The 12,826-nt window shown below is 38.5% G+C and overlaps 1 pseudogene; it reads left to right on the top strand.

The window, feature by feature from the left end:
* Nucleotides 1-1,870: 1,870 nt before the first annotated feature.
* On the top strand, nt 1,871-3,924 carry LOC143675574 (Ig heavy chain V region 3-6 pseudogene; annotated as a pseudogene).
* Nucleotides 3,925-12,826: the final 8,902 nt, after the last annotated feature.

The following is a 12,826-nucleotide window of genomic DNA, read 5'->3' as shown; positions in this document are numbered from 1 at the left end:
GCAGATTCTCCAAACAAGCCAGGGTTCCTGGACTCTGGCACTGAAAGCAGTTTATGAGAGTCCTCAACTCCTTCAGCATATCTTCCACTGAAAGGTGCTTAGTTCTTGAATCTCCCATCCTGGAGGAAGGGGTACATTAAGTTTGAATGAATTAATTTATCAACTGCCTTTGTGAACTACATGGAGAAAGAAAGACACAGCAATGCCTTTTAAAATATCTGTGTATGAAAATGACATATGTATGACTCTATACAAAAACAGAGACTCCTAAATTTATGGTCTTCAAGCTGAAAATTAAGTAGACATTGAGGACACTCATGAAATTCAATATGTATTCTACCTGTCCATTTTTAAAAATTACATTCATACCCTCAAATTTCATAAAGGTATTGTATTATGTTTTTTCTTGTATTCTAATGTCCATATCTCACAATTACCAAAAATTTCTCCTTAGTCAACAGTTGAATGAATGAGCACAATTTTCTGACCACATGTTTTAGTGCCAGGCGGGGTCCAAGAGAAGTTCAGACGGTGGAGTCTGGGAGAAACTTGGGGGTCTTATGATATTCTCCTGGGCACCCCCTCTGTTTGAACCCAGACCAAATCCCTGCAGAGTGTGGGCAGGTGCCATTGTGAGAACAAAAATCATGCCAGGCACAGAAGCAGACAGAGATTTATTGGTTCTTGTGAACAGGAGAGATTCTCCAGTGCTGGCTGTCCTAGATGTTTAGGGTCCCATTACCAACAGGGACAATACAGACAGTAATATGTGATTTTGGAACAATGACATCCCATATGAATAAGGACAACAGGTCTCTTTTATAATCATTAAATGAGCCTAAAATCACAAGTTTTGTTATGATTAGTGTTTATATCTTTGATTCTTCTAATGCAGTATTTACATTCATGGTAACATTCTTCCCAGTCCTGGAGATTGTTTTATTGTTTGATCTTAGGCCTTTGCACACATGTTATGAGTCATTTAGGAGATGTCCAGTGCATTGACTGCCACATTATGGATTAATCTTGAGGAGCTCACTGTTGGGCTACTTACAACAAGGTCCCAGGGTATGTGGAGAGTCTTGGGAATGATGCAGTTAAGACACACAAGAAAGAGTCTGTGAAATGTTGGACCATACACTCAAGAGATAAGTCCTGTAACATGTTGTGTCTGAAATGTACAGTCTATGAGCTGAGGACACAGCCATATATTACTGAGTGAAACACAGTAAAGGGACACAAAGTTTCACTGTGAGTGGTCTTCGATGGGCTTACATGCTCCCAAAGCTCTTGGATCATGTGTAGACAGAAGCAGCAGATGGGATATTAATAATCTGGAGTTTTTTCTAAAGGAGTGAGTTTCCTCTTTTATCCTTGTACACTGTCTTTCTCACCAGTGATCCGTATCTTTGAGGATTACTGGAGAAATCTGGAGCTGAGAGCAATGTGAGATGCTCCATTGCCTATGGACTCTGTTTGAAACCAGGTGAGTCTGACCATAATTGCAGATACTAGCAAGTTACTATAGCCATACTGACCACAACTGTACCTCAGCCATCCATGGACATGATACCCACCAATGAGAATTCCAGCTGTCATCTACAACAAAGAACCTGAATGCTCAGGACCATAATATATGCTGTGTTTGTACCATAAATATGTACATTTCAGGGATGAACTTAAGAACTCAGGATGACCAAACTGAAGCACCAGGCTCACAGCACCATTGAGTCCAGTTTCTAGGACAGAAACAGCTTCAGGGAGTTCTGCAACACTGCGTCCAGGGCCAGGACAAAGACAGGTCAAGGGGAGCTCAGGAACATGCAGCCCAGATACACAGAAGAGGGACCAGTTGAGGGAGTTTCAGAACATGATGTGGAGGTACATGATCGGGGAAGTTCAGGGGGGCTCAGCACCACAGAATCCAGGTAACAGTTTGAGGTCTTTTGTAGGGGTAGAATAAGTGAGCTCCCTTTCAGTATGTGGGCCTTCTTATGACTCTCTTTCATCAGGATCAATAAACCTGGTCATGAGTCTATCCCTTGGTTTAACATACAGCTTAAGTGAAGTTTCACTACTGCAACTACATTTGAGTATTTTTTTTTGATAAATGAAAGCTATAAAATTATGTGAAACAAATAATATACACACAACTCAATCAAAGTGCATCAATGGAAGTTAATGCCAACCTCGTAGTCAATGCACTGAACGTGGCAATGTGGACATATATCATATATAAAGAATTCACATTGACCTTCAACACAGTTTTCTCAAAGTTAAAAATTCGTTCTTCATGTGACTTCATTTTCCTGCCTGCATCTCCTTACAACAACTTGATGTATAGTTGTACAAATGCTTCTTGCATCGGGTTCTTACATTATAACACAAATTATGATGTTTTCCTTTAATGAGAAATAGTGAAATATTTTTTGTCACGTTTAAGCCAAGGCCAAATCTTTTGGGATCACACTGCTCCCTCACCAAATAGGAAATAGGTGAAAGATGAATTTCTTACCATATCAATTATTCAATCTTTATCAAATATTATTGCACTTCCAGGTTTTATTATGTTGTTTCAAGGTGTTTTCCTGATATGAAAAGTTAGAAATAAATATTCATAGATGAATTTCTAGGAGCCTGTCTCTATTCATCAGAATAAATAGAGGATAAGTGGTTTTGACCTGCCTGAGCTGACACATGTGATATAAAAGATGCAGGAACATGGCAAGTAGTGTTTGACAATCTTTGTGGTGTGTTATGAGGAAACACACAGGTCTTTTTGACTCCCATGGCAGCTTTCACTACTAATAGTTGCAATAACACTATCTGACTACACTGAAATATTATTAAATTTAAATATGTGAAATAAAACTAAGGAATTACATCAACAGTGTGGGAAAGGTAACATCAAACCCTCTTCTCACCACTGATACTTCAAAAATCAACCAGAATCCATAATAGTTGACATGGTCAGGGAATACATATATATCATGTAGCTCAAATGTTTGCAATATATGAATACAAACACATGCACAACCAAAAGAATATAATCCTTCAGAATAGTCGCACAGGGTCCATATTTGAAGAGCCTTTCTCAATACTAGGACCCACATTATTCCTCATTCAATACATTTCGTGTTTGAAAGTAAAGGAAACAGGGATTGCTGTGGGGACACACCAGGGAGAGGACTGTGCTCTCCTAGGGTGCAGCCAGCATCCTCCTCACTTTTTGTTTATAAGAAAAGCACTTCCCCTCTTTTCCTCTCATTTTACTGAAAATTACCTCCCAAATGCAAATTGTCATGTGGCAAACAGATGAAACCACAGCACACATTTATTTAAATTCAGGTTCCCCCTCAGTCTGGAAAATATTTCTTCACCATCATTTACATCATCCAAAGGAACATGGAAGCCTTGTGGCTTTTCCTCCTTCTGGTGGCAGCTCCAAAATGTGCGTGTCTCAGCAAATAAGACATAAACTTAATAGAGTGATGAATCTGCCAACACGACTCACTGTGGTTCTTCTTGTCCCCAGGTGTGCTGTCTGAGGCGCAGTTGCAAGAGTCGGGACCTGGACTGGTGAAGCCATCGCAGACCCTGTCCCTCACCTGCACTGTTTCCGGGTTGTCTTTAACTAGCAACTATGTGAGCTGGATCCGCCAGGCTCCAGGAAAGGGGCTGGAGTGGGTTGGAGTAATACAGAGTGGTGGAAGCACATACTACAACCCAACTCTTCAGTCCCGACTCAGCATCACCAGGGACACCTCCAAAAATGAAGTTTATTTAAAGATGAGCAGCATGAGAGCAGAGGACACGGGCACCTATTACTGTGCAAGAGACACAGTGAGAGGAAGTCAGGGTGAGCCCAGACACAAACCTCCCCTGCAGTTGCAAGAGGAGCAGGGTTGCAGGAGGTGCTCCTGACCACCAGAGGGCGGGCTGTGTCTGTTTTAGAGTTCAATGCTGATCTTTTGCCTTTGTCTTCAGTTTTCTCTCTGAGATGTTGTGGCTATGCTGAGTTTGTGTTCGGTTGTCTATTTCACAATCAACCTTCTGCAACTTAAGCCTGTAATTATGCAGTGAGGAGAGAGGAGCTGTTTCTGGATATTCTTTCCATGGTGAAAACTGTCTCCTATGGCTTCCTATTGAGAACAGAACATAAAGCTTGGTTATAGAAGCAAAGGAATATGTTTTGGCGATTTGAAACCAAGTACCCTTTTCAGCAGAAGAGATAGTCATTTTTTTTAAAAAAGCAAAATTATATACAGGAAATGAAAAATATAATAACTAAATAAAACCATCAGCACATATTTGAAATGGAAAAACTAACAGAATTATTATAATTGTTAATTAGATGATGGCATTCCTGAAAACATGGCATAAATAACAACCATTTCATGAGCATTTGAATTGCTGTGCTTAAAAAAAAATTAGAAAAACTTAGATGAAACAGAAACTTGCAAAGAATACAGACAATTACAAAACTGAATCAAAAAGCAATCTATAATCTCATTAGATGTATAGCAAATCAAAAGATTGAATCAGTATTCATAAATACCCATGAAAAAAAGCCAAAGTGAATTTAGATTTACAGCACCATTCTACTTTTCACTCAAATTAGAATGCTTCACAATCCTTCCAAATTTGGAAACATTTTTCCCCAGCAAAAGAGAAGAGAAAGAACACTTCCCCACTCACCACAGGAGGCCAAGTCATCAGAAAAAATTAAATAACATACCAATACCTCTTCTGAATATGGAAACAAATTCCAAGACCAAACACTAAAATGGAAAATACAGTAAAATATAGCAATAATCAGATGTCATAAACAATTGGCATTTACCCTAGACATGCTAGACTGAATATATGGATAAATTAAATCAGTATAATATCTTAAATCAATAATATAATAAGTAAAATTGCATGTCATCTGAACAGAGATGAGGGTCCCCAGGGCATGTGCAGACAGGGACTGGGGAGGAATTTCTGGGCCTTGTCTTGGATTCCTTCTTCTTGCCTAACAATCTATAATGCCCAGATATTTCACCATTGACTCATTTCTAAGAATGTTGATGCTTAGCCCAGAATCAAAGTTGAGGTTTTTATTTATGTGTTATTTTAACTATATACATGTGTGTATCTATATATATCTATGCATATGTACGTATATACATATACTATTTATAAACTCATAAATTTTGATGCTTTCTATGGCATGGTGTAGTTATGTCACACAGAGCATGCATGTTTTCAATGCATAAGTTGGAAGAGGATTGGGGCCAAAAATAGCAGACCCATAATATTTGGCTATTTTTCATTTTCCAAAGAGCATCACTGATTCCACTTACATTTAATTCTCTTTCTTTTATTTTAATTACTTTTGGATGTATTAACCAATCATTTATTTGTGTTTTTTTTTACCTAAAGTTTTCTTATATTTTCATATAATACCATGTCAGGCTCCACACATTTACTTTTCTGTGAGGCTGGCAGGGTGATCAGGAAGAACAAAGTCACACTCCTAATCCTCCCTGAGCAATCAAAGGTTTCTGCAGACATGGCTGAGGTGACGTGCTCTCATGGAGATGAGTTCCTTTCAGACATGTGCTTGGACCACATGTCCCAGGCCATCCCTGGAATCTGAGGTCATGTCATCTTCCTCCACCCCACCTGGCACCTATGGCTGGGAAATAACTCTCACCTTGGTGCAGCATGGCTTAAGGAATGACAACTCCTGAGCTTTTGAGTGTCCAGGTGTCCTTATTAGGATCCATCCCAGCAACGAGGATGCCTAATCTGAACATGAACATCACCTGTGAGAAAACTGGATCTTTGTCCTTTGAAATTTCAGAATTCCAGCTTCCTGGTGAGAGGCTGGTATACGTAGGCAGGATCAACCCTGCAGGAACATCATTGTGAGAACAACTAACAGGTCTCACATGACAGCCTGGCTGGGCATCCTGCAGAGCTGAGTGCAATAACATCTGAGCCACTGAGACCTGAGAACACAGTTATGCACACTGCTTTGCTGTGAAACACCAGAGCTCTGGGGTAGGGCAGGAGACATGAAGATCCCCCTGCTGGGAAGCCCAGAATAGGTGGGTAGAGGACTCTACCCTGCCCATGGGACCCAGGGACAAGGTGCTGCAGAGGGAAGATGAGGAGGTTCCTGATTGAGCCTCTCTGTTTCCTCCCACCAGGAAGACAGAGATCCACAGAACCCTCTCCTGTGCTTGCTGCTCTGATTTTCTTATTTTTCTTAGTGCATCCACACAAGGTATAGTTGTGGTTCCTTTGTATTTCCCAGGAAATCCAGACAGAAGCAGATGTGGCCTGGGATATTGTAAAGTGACAATGGTCAGCCAACTTTCATCTCCTTCTCACATGCCCCTGCTGGTCCACACCTTCCACTCTTCCAAGTCACAGGGGGAGACTATGACAGATGGACACTGCCATATCCCTAGGGATAGTATAATTTACTTCTCTCTGTATAATTTACTTTTGGTTAAGTGATAAAATAATCCCAATTTTATATATTAAAATGTTCAGTTCATTTAAAATGTTTTATTTAAGATGTTCTAAATCCATTGAGATTTCTTCTTAGTTAGAGGAAGAAAATCCTCTTTCATGGCTGAAAAGTTAGCTGAACAATGGAAAACAAAAAATAATGCCATAAATTTTGCGTTTATTGCCACAAAACCTAGCTTTCTGATATGAAGTCAGTGTACACGACGGTTCCCTGAAAAGCCACCCGAGTGTGGTGAGAGAGGGACCACAGCTCTTTATTTCAACTTTTTGTAGCATCACTCTGGCTCCACATTTTATTATTATTTTTTTGCTCTATTGCATCAATTTGGTAATGTGTTCAGTACATGTTGGTGCTTGGCAACTTTCCCAGATCCATTTCTGTTGTTGAACATTTAAGTCCCAGAACAATATTTTTCTAAGCTATTAGACATCAAAGATGAGTTGCAGATTACATTGCAATGCCCATACATTGGAAACAACATAAATACTAGTAAACAGTTCAAAATATAATTAAATTAAAGTATATAGATGTATTGAAATCCTGCTGAGTATTCCAATAAGCAAATGTTTGATACAAAATTGAGGGTGGGGTGCATGAGTGGTTCAATGGTGGAATTCTCACCTGCCATGCAGGAGACAAGGTTTCGATTCTGAGCCCTGGCACTGCTCAAGAAACAAGCCAACAAGTAAGCCAACAAACAAAACAAACACATATTCAACATATTATGTTGCAGTAATTGGGCACTTGTGTGGAAAAAGAATAATATATGAACCTGCCATACAGCATACAAAAAGTAACAATAATAAAATAAGAATGACATACCCCAATTATGCTGAGTGATAGAATATACACCAATGAAATTACATATGAAGTATTTCTTCAAAGGAAGATCTGTATATGAAGGTCACATCCTGATAAAAAGATGTTTCTGTGCCTGAGTCAAGAGTTCATGTGGTCAAGAAATAGTTTCTTCTTTATTTGCTCAAAGCCTATTCATGGATATGTCATTCTAACTTGGCTGCAGTTCCCTTTTTTTTATGAGGTCATGATTCCAAGTGAGGAGTGGCAAGCCTAAAATATTTCAGTCTGCTTCTCACTTACAGAAAATATTCAGTTTTTAGAAAGGGGTATCTCTATGTGTGAAGTTTTATTTTCTCATTCTCAGCCTGTGAGTCCAGATCCAAGATCATGGCTGTGTTCATTAGTTTGTTGTTGGGAGCTAAGAATTTCCTCACAAAAAGCCAACATCGTGGTGTGGTAATTGGAAAAAGATTCCTGCTCTAATGAGGAAAATATCTACATTGAAAAGCAGTTGGTTGGTAAATGAGAAATGGGTTATAAGGCAGCTGAGTAGACCAAAAACACTCGTCTCATTTCTAACCAATAGAAGTGTCCAGGTTTGATTACGTTAGATAATAGATCTCCTTAGATCTCAGGGGATAGTTCTACAAAACATAATAATTGGCCAACAATTAGTTATATCCAACCTTGTGGCTGGGGGAAGGTTTGAAGAGAGGACCAACAGCACAGCTCTCACACTAGGTCAACTGCGGGAGTAACTAAATCTGCAACTCCCAGAGCAAAAATGTTAGAGACTCAACAAAGTGGTGGCATATTAGTTCATTGAATTATTCCATTTAGTCACTTGACAAGTACGGAAGCAAAAAAAAAAAAGTAAGCCTGGGGGAAGGTTTGCAGTATTTGGATTCACTTGTTTATATTCAGACCATCCAGTTTCCAATAAGCATTTGTGAGATGCATAAAGATACATGAATATATTACCTACCCCACTCTTGAAAATAAGTGTGTGCATATAAACTGCTTGTGGAATAGTTCATATGCCATATATGCTAAATACATATTTTAAAGTAACTGTTAAAATTACTTCCCAAAATATAGAGGAAAGATTGATTATATAAGCAAAGGAAGAGATATTGAAAATTTTGAAGCAAATAGTGAATTTTTTTAATTTTTAATTTTTACAAATAGTGAATATTTTTAAAAGATTCAAAAGCACTTTCTGGAAATGAAGAGAAAACTGCATTGAATTACAAATTTGGAATCCAATGCTGAATAATCATACCCAGCCTATGTACATTTGCATTTATATGCTTGCACAAATATGTATGGATAAGCCTATGCACATATTCAGGTATGTGTATATCCACATGTGCATGGGTTATAGACATATTAACTGTGAGTGAGCATTAGTAATGTCTGCTTATGTTTCCGTGTGTTTGTTTTTCCTTATATGTTTCTAAGTGTGAGTATTATTGGTATTATAAATGTCAGTGTTTCCGTGTGTGCCTGAGTGCAGGTGTGTGAGAATGTGCACATGGGAATATGCAATTATCTCTGGGTGTGCTTCTGAGAAGGGGAAAATTATGGTATGAATATCAAATAATGCATGCATGTGAAATCTGTGCATGTGTGTATATGTATATGCATGTGCAGGTCAATATGTGTGTCTATATGTGGGTGTGCTTTCTGGGTGCAATAGGTATGGGACTGTGTGAATCTCATGTGTGCATGCACATAATCTTATGTGTTTACATGTGAGTGTGCATGTATGCTGATGTTATGGGTAAAGTATATATGAGGATTTGCTTTCAATCCAGGAGTTCTGTATGTGCTGGTGTTCCCTGATGTGACTATAAATTAAAAGGGCACAAAAGGAATAAAAGTTCCCACAATTTTCTAGATTCACCATGTGTATACATTCTCTAGTGAATGGGTACCTGGGGGTTCCATAGAATCCAGCATTTGATCTTCCTGCAGAGTGTACAGAGTTACAAGGACATTTCACCAAGAAGATATTGTATCTCCAGCATGTGTCATCTCTAAAAAGAAAATTGAAATCAAGCAAGTAAGCCTGGGCAGAGATGCTGTGAGGGAAATGCTCTGAGAGGCAGACTGGAACCTCTGTGCAGCATGGTGAATGAGCTGAAGGGGTGCCTAGACCCAGGCCAAGGGGAGCTATAGGAAGCACTGGGGAGGAGCTTCCTCATAGGGGAAAAGGTCTCATTTTTCAAAAAACAATAATAATTCAGAACTAAGATGATTAATGCATTTCATAATATTCTTCTGCTTTGGAAAGACTTGCCTAACTCAATAAGGCAATGGCAACCCATTTTCATGCAGGTTCTAGGTGCTGTAAATGACTTGAATATGAGCACCTAGAGGACAAGGATATATTTAATTTTTAAATCAGTGTTTATAGAATTGTAAGAGAAACAGTAATGCAAGGAATAAGATATTCAGAGATTAAATCCATTTTATATGGCCTGGGCTGTGTGTGCTTGGAGGAGTGTGGGTTAGGTATTCTGAAAGTTTAATGGATACAAGTTGAACAGAAATCTGTTGCATGAAAGGAAAAATGAGGATGAGTGTAAAATTCATAAATACAGTGTGGAATTCTTAAGTCGAGTTTGAGAATATGACCCTAGGTTATTCAAACTCTAATTCCTGGGAGAAATTTGGAAAGCAGTGAGTTCTAAAATGGAAGAATACAATGTTTAGTATCAAAAGAAAAAAATCAAATGCCTGGGCCATGTATCAAGCTCAACTACCAACAGTCTTTTTAAACAGCTTATGAACTAAAGACAGACCATCAGATTCACTGGGAAATCAACTCTGAAGGGCTGAATATTTTACAGCTGTCTGTGGACCTTGCTGGACACTAAGTTTGTATGGTCAATGGTCATACCATAAGTATTACCTATGGGCAGTCTTAGATGGCTGATAGAACCAGGTTCAAGATTAACCACCTTGTGAACATCTCAGTCTCAGGTGGAATACAGGTATGCACTGGTGGTCCCATGCCATTGAAATTTGGCTTCATAAAGCAGAACATATCCTGTGAGTTCTCTGATCCTCAGTGTGTGGGTCATCCCCACAGATTTCAGCATCATAGCAGCGGACATTAATTTTCAAACAAGCATTAAGTGTTGTGATATTAGAACCCAGGGCTATCCAGTACCTCTGTTTTCTATAATTTCCTTCCATGTCAGGAGTAATTCTGAATATGCAATGACAGACTCATGAGTATGCAAAGAATCTGAGGACAGTTGTGTTAAATGTAGATTATTTGTGCCCATAGAAATTCACACAACTACCACACCACCATTTTCACTGAAGCCCTTGTGAACCTAGCTCCTTCACCAGGGACTGGGTTTTAAAATGGGCTTCTTGGTGCAATGGATACAGGAAAGTGTAGGTAAGTAACTGAAGTTGGAGCTTTAACCACTCGGATGTTTTTCCCCAACTCCTGTCTACTCTCCAAGGACTGTTGAGGGCCGTGGTGAAGAAGGAAAGCTCAGTGAAATTCTCTGGCATGTCTTCTGGGTATAACTTCTCTACCACTAAATGCAGTGTGTGTGGAAGGCCAGAACACAACAGGCTCAAGGAACAGCTTGATCATTGTGATATCTGGTGGAATAAACTACGTTAAGTCTTGGGCTGAATCTCCATGACAGGGTACTTGTCCATGAGCACAGACCTCATTGAGCTGAGCAGTCTGATATCTAAAGATTTGGTCTGCTGTTACTGTGTAAGAGACAGTTTGAACAACCTCCATATTGGAAGTACCACAAATCTTGAGGAAGATGGCAGCTGTGTTGGAAGGAGCCAGTGACATGGGAAGTGTGAGCAAATAAGGAACACTAGAGAGTGTCAATGATTAAAATAAGATGGGAACTTTTCTTATAGGAAACACCCAGTCACCAATTCAAAGTAGAGTGCAGATTTTGTAATGAAGAAAGATATTATAAGGATACATATTGGGGCTTTGCTTAACTTTTTGCTAAGCAAAAGCCCCAATGCGAATGCTTGTAATATGAACCAAATCCTGGGAGCATAACTTTTCTGTGGTGACTCTCTATATAACTCTATTAGAAATCTTAAAACCATCATCCAAAATGGATAGCTATTTTGCTTTCTCACATGCATTATATGAACAACCTTGTTTCTCAGTATCCTTATTGGCATTTAGCTTTATCATCATTTAGCATTCAATCATTTCCATAATAAGTGAGTAGGAATGGAGTATTCCTATTTTATTTTCCATTTCCCTAGTGACACATATTTTAATATTTTCTCTGTGAGTTTTAGGATCATATAGGGAGCCCAATTTTCAGTTTTTTTAATTTTGTGTGCTCGTATGCTAATAATCAAGTCCATAAAAATCATCTGATTCACCAATATCCTCAGCCTGTGACTTGTCTTCTCATTTTCTAACTTTGTCTTTCAAAGAAAGAAAATGCAACACTTACATTACATGTACTACCGATAGATCTTTTATTCCAAACATTTATAGCAATATCCAAAGTAAGCAAATACTTTTTCCAAAAGTTCCTAATTAAAGGCCATATTCAGAGATTTTGTTTAGGCTCTATCTCCTATAATGGGGCATTCTTTAACTAACTTAATAGAAATTCATTTTTGTGGATGATTTGTCCCTTATACATCATTTATTTTAATTACTCTATCATTATTAAGAACAATATGTACTCATGGTTATTTATTGTTTTTTTTTAACACCATGGGAATTCCCTACTTAATTCATGTTAATATTTCCTGGTAAGGACCATTTAAATGAGATTAAAAACAAGTTTTCTCTGATGTTTCTTATGTTAGACATAATCTCATGGATAGAGAACGTGATATATCAGATTCAAAAGACTTGTTGACAAGGAATTCTTAGCCCGTTGTTGCTATGCTGTGTAAATGCATAAATATCTTGAAATATTTTCCAATGTATTCATGGGAAGAATCTACTATCAAGAGTGAGCCACCGAATTGCTGTTAAACCCCTAGTAGCCTGAAATAGTAAAGAAGAATTCCCCCATACCTATTTCAGATTTATAGCCTTCAGATTAGGGAGACGATATCTTTCTGTTGTGTTGAGTCGTAGAATTTGTGATACTTTGCTAAAACAACCATATAATAACAATACAGTCAATAAGGTGTTCTTCATTTATGTATTCATGAATTCCAGTTATTTACAAATCTTAATCTCTATGACAAAGCTGATGGATTTAGATTGTTGTCCTTAGACAACACTCCACTTAAAGCATGCAGTTTTATGAAAAGTTGTCTTAGTGCCTGGAGATGTCCAATGTCGTGTGCAGATGGTGGGATCTTCGGGACATTTAGTATTGCTTGGGGGTCTCTAAAATTCTCTTGGGCACCGTCTCTATTTGAGCCCAAGCTGAGTATCTGCAGAGCTTGTGCTACTGCTTTTGTGAGATGAAAAAACACACCAGGCACTGAAGCAGCCGTAGACTTATTGTGTTTTTG

The sequence above is a fragment of the Tamandua tetradactyla genome, chromosome 3 (genome assembly GCF_023851605.1).
Source record: "Tamandua tetradactyla isolate mTamTet1 chromosome 3, mTamTet1.pri, whole genome shotgun sequence".
In the NCBI taxonomy this organism is placed as follows: domain Eukaryota; kingdom Metazoa; phylum Chordata; class Mammalia; order Pilosa; family Myrmecophagidae; genus Tamandua; species Tamandua tetradactyla.
This window is presented reverse-complemented; position numbering and strand designations above follow the sequence as displayed.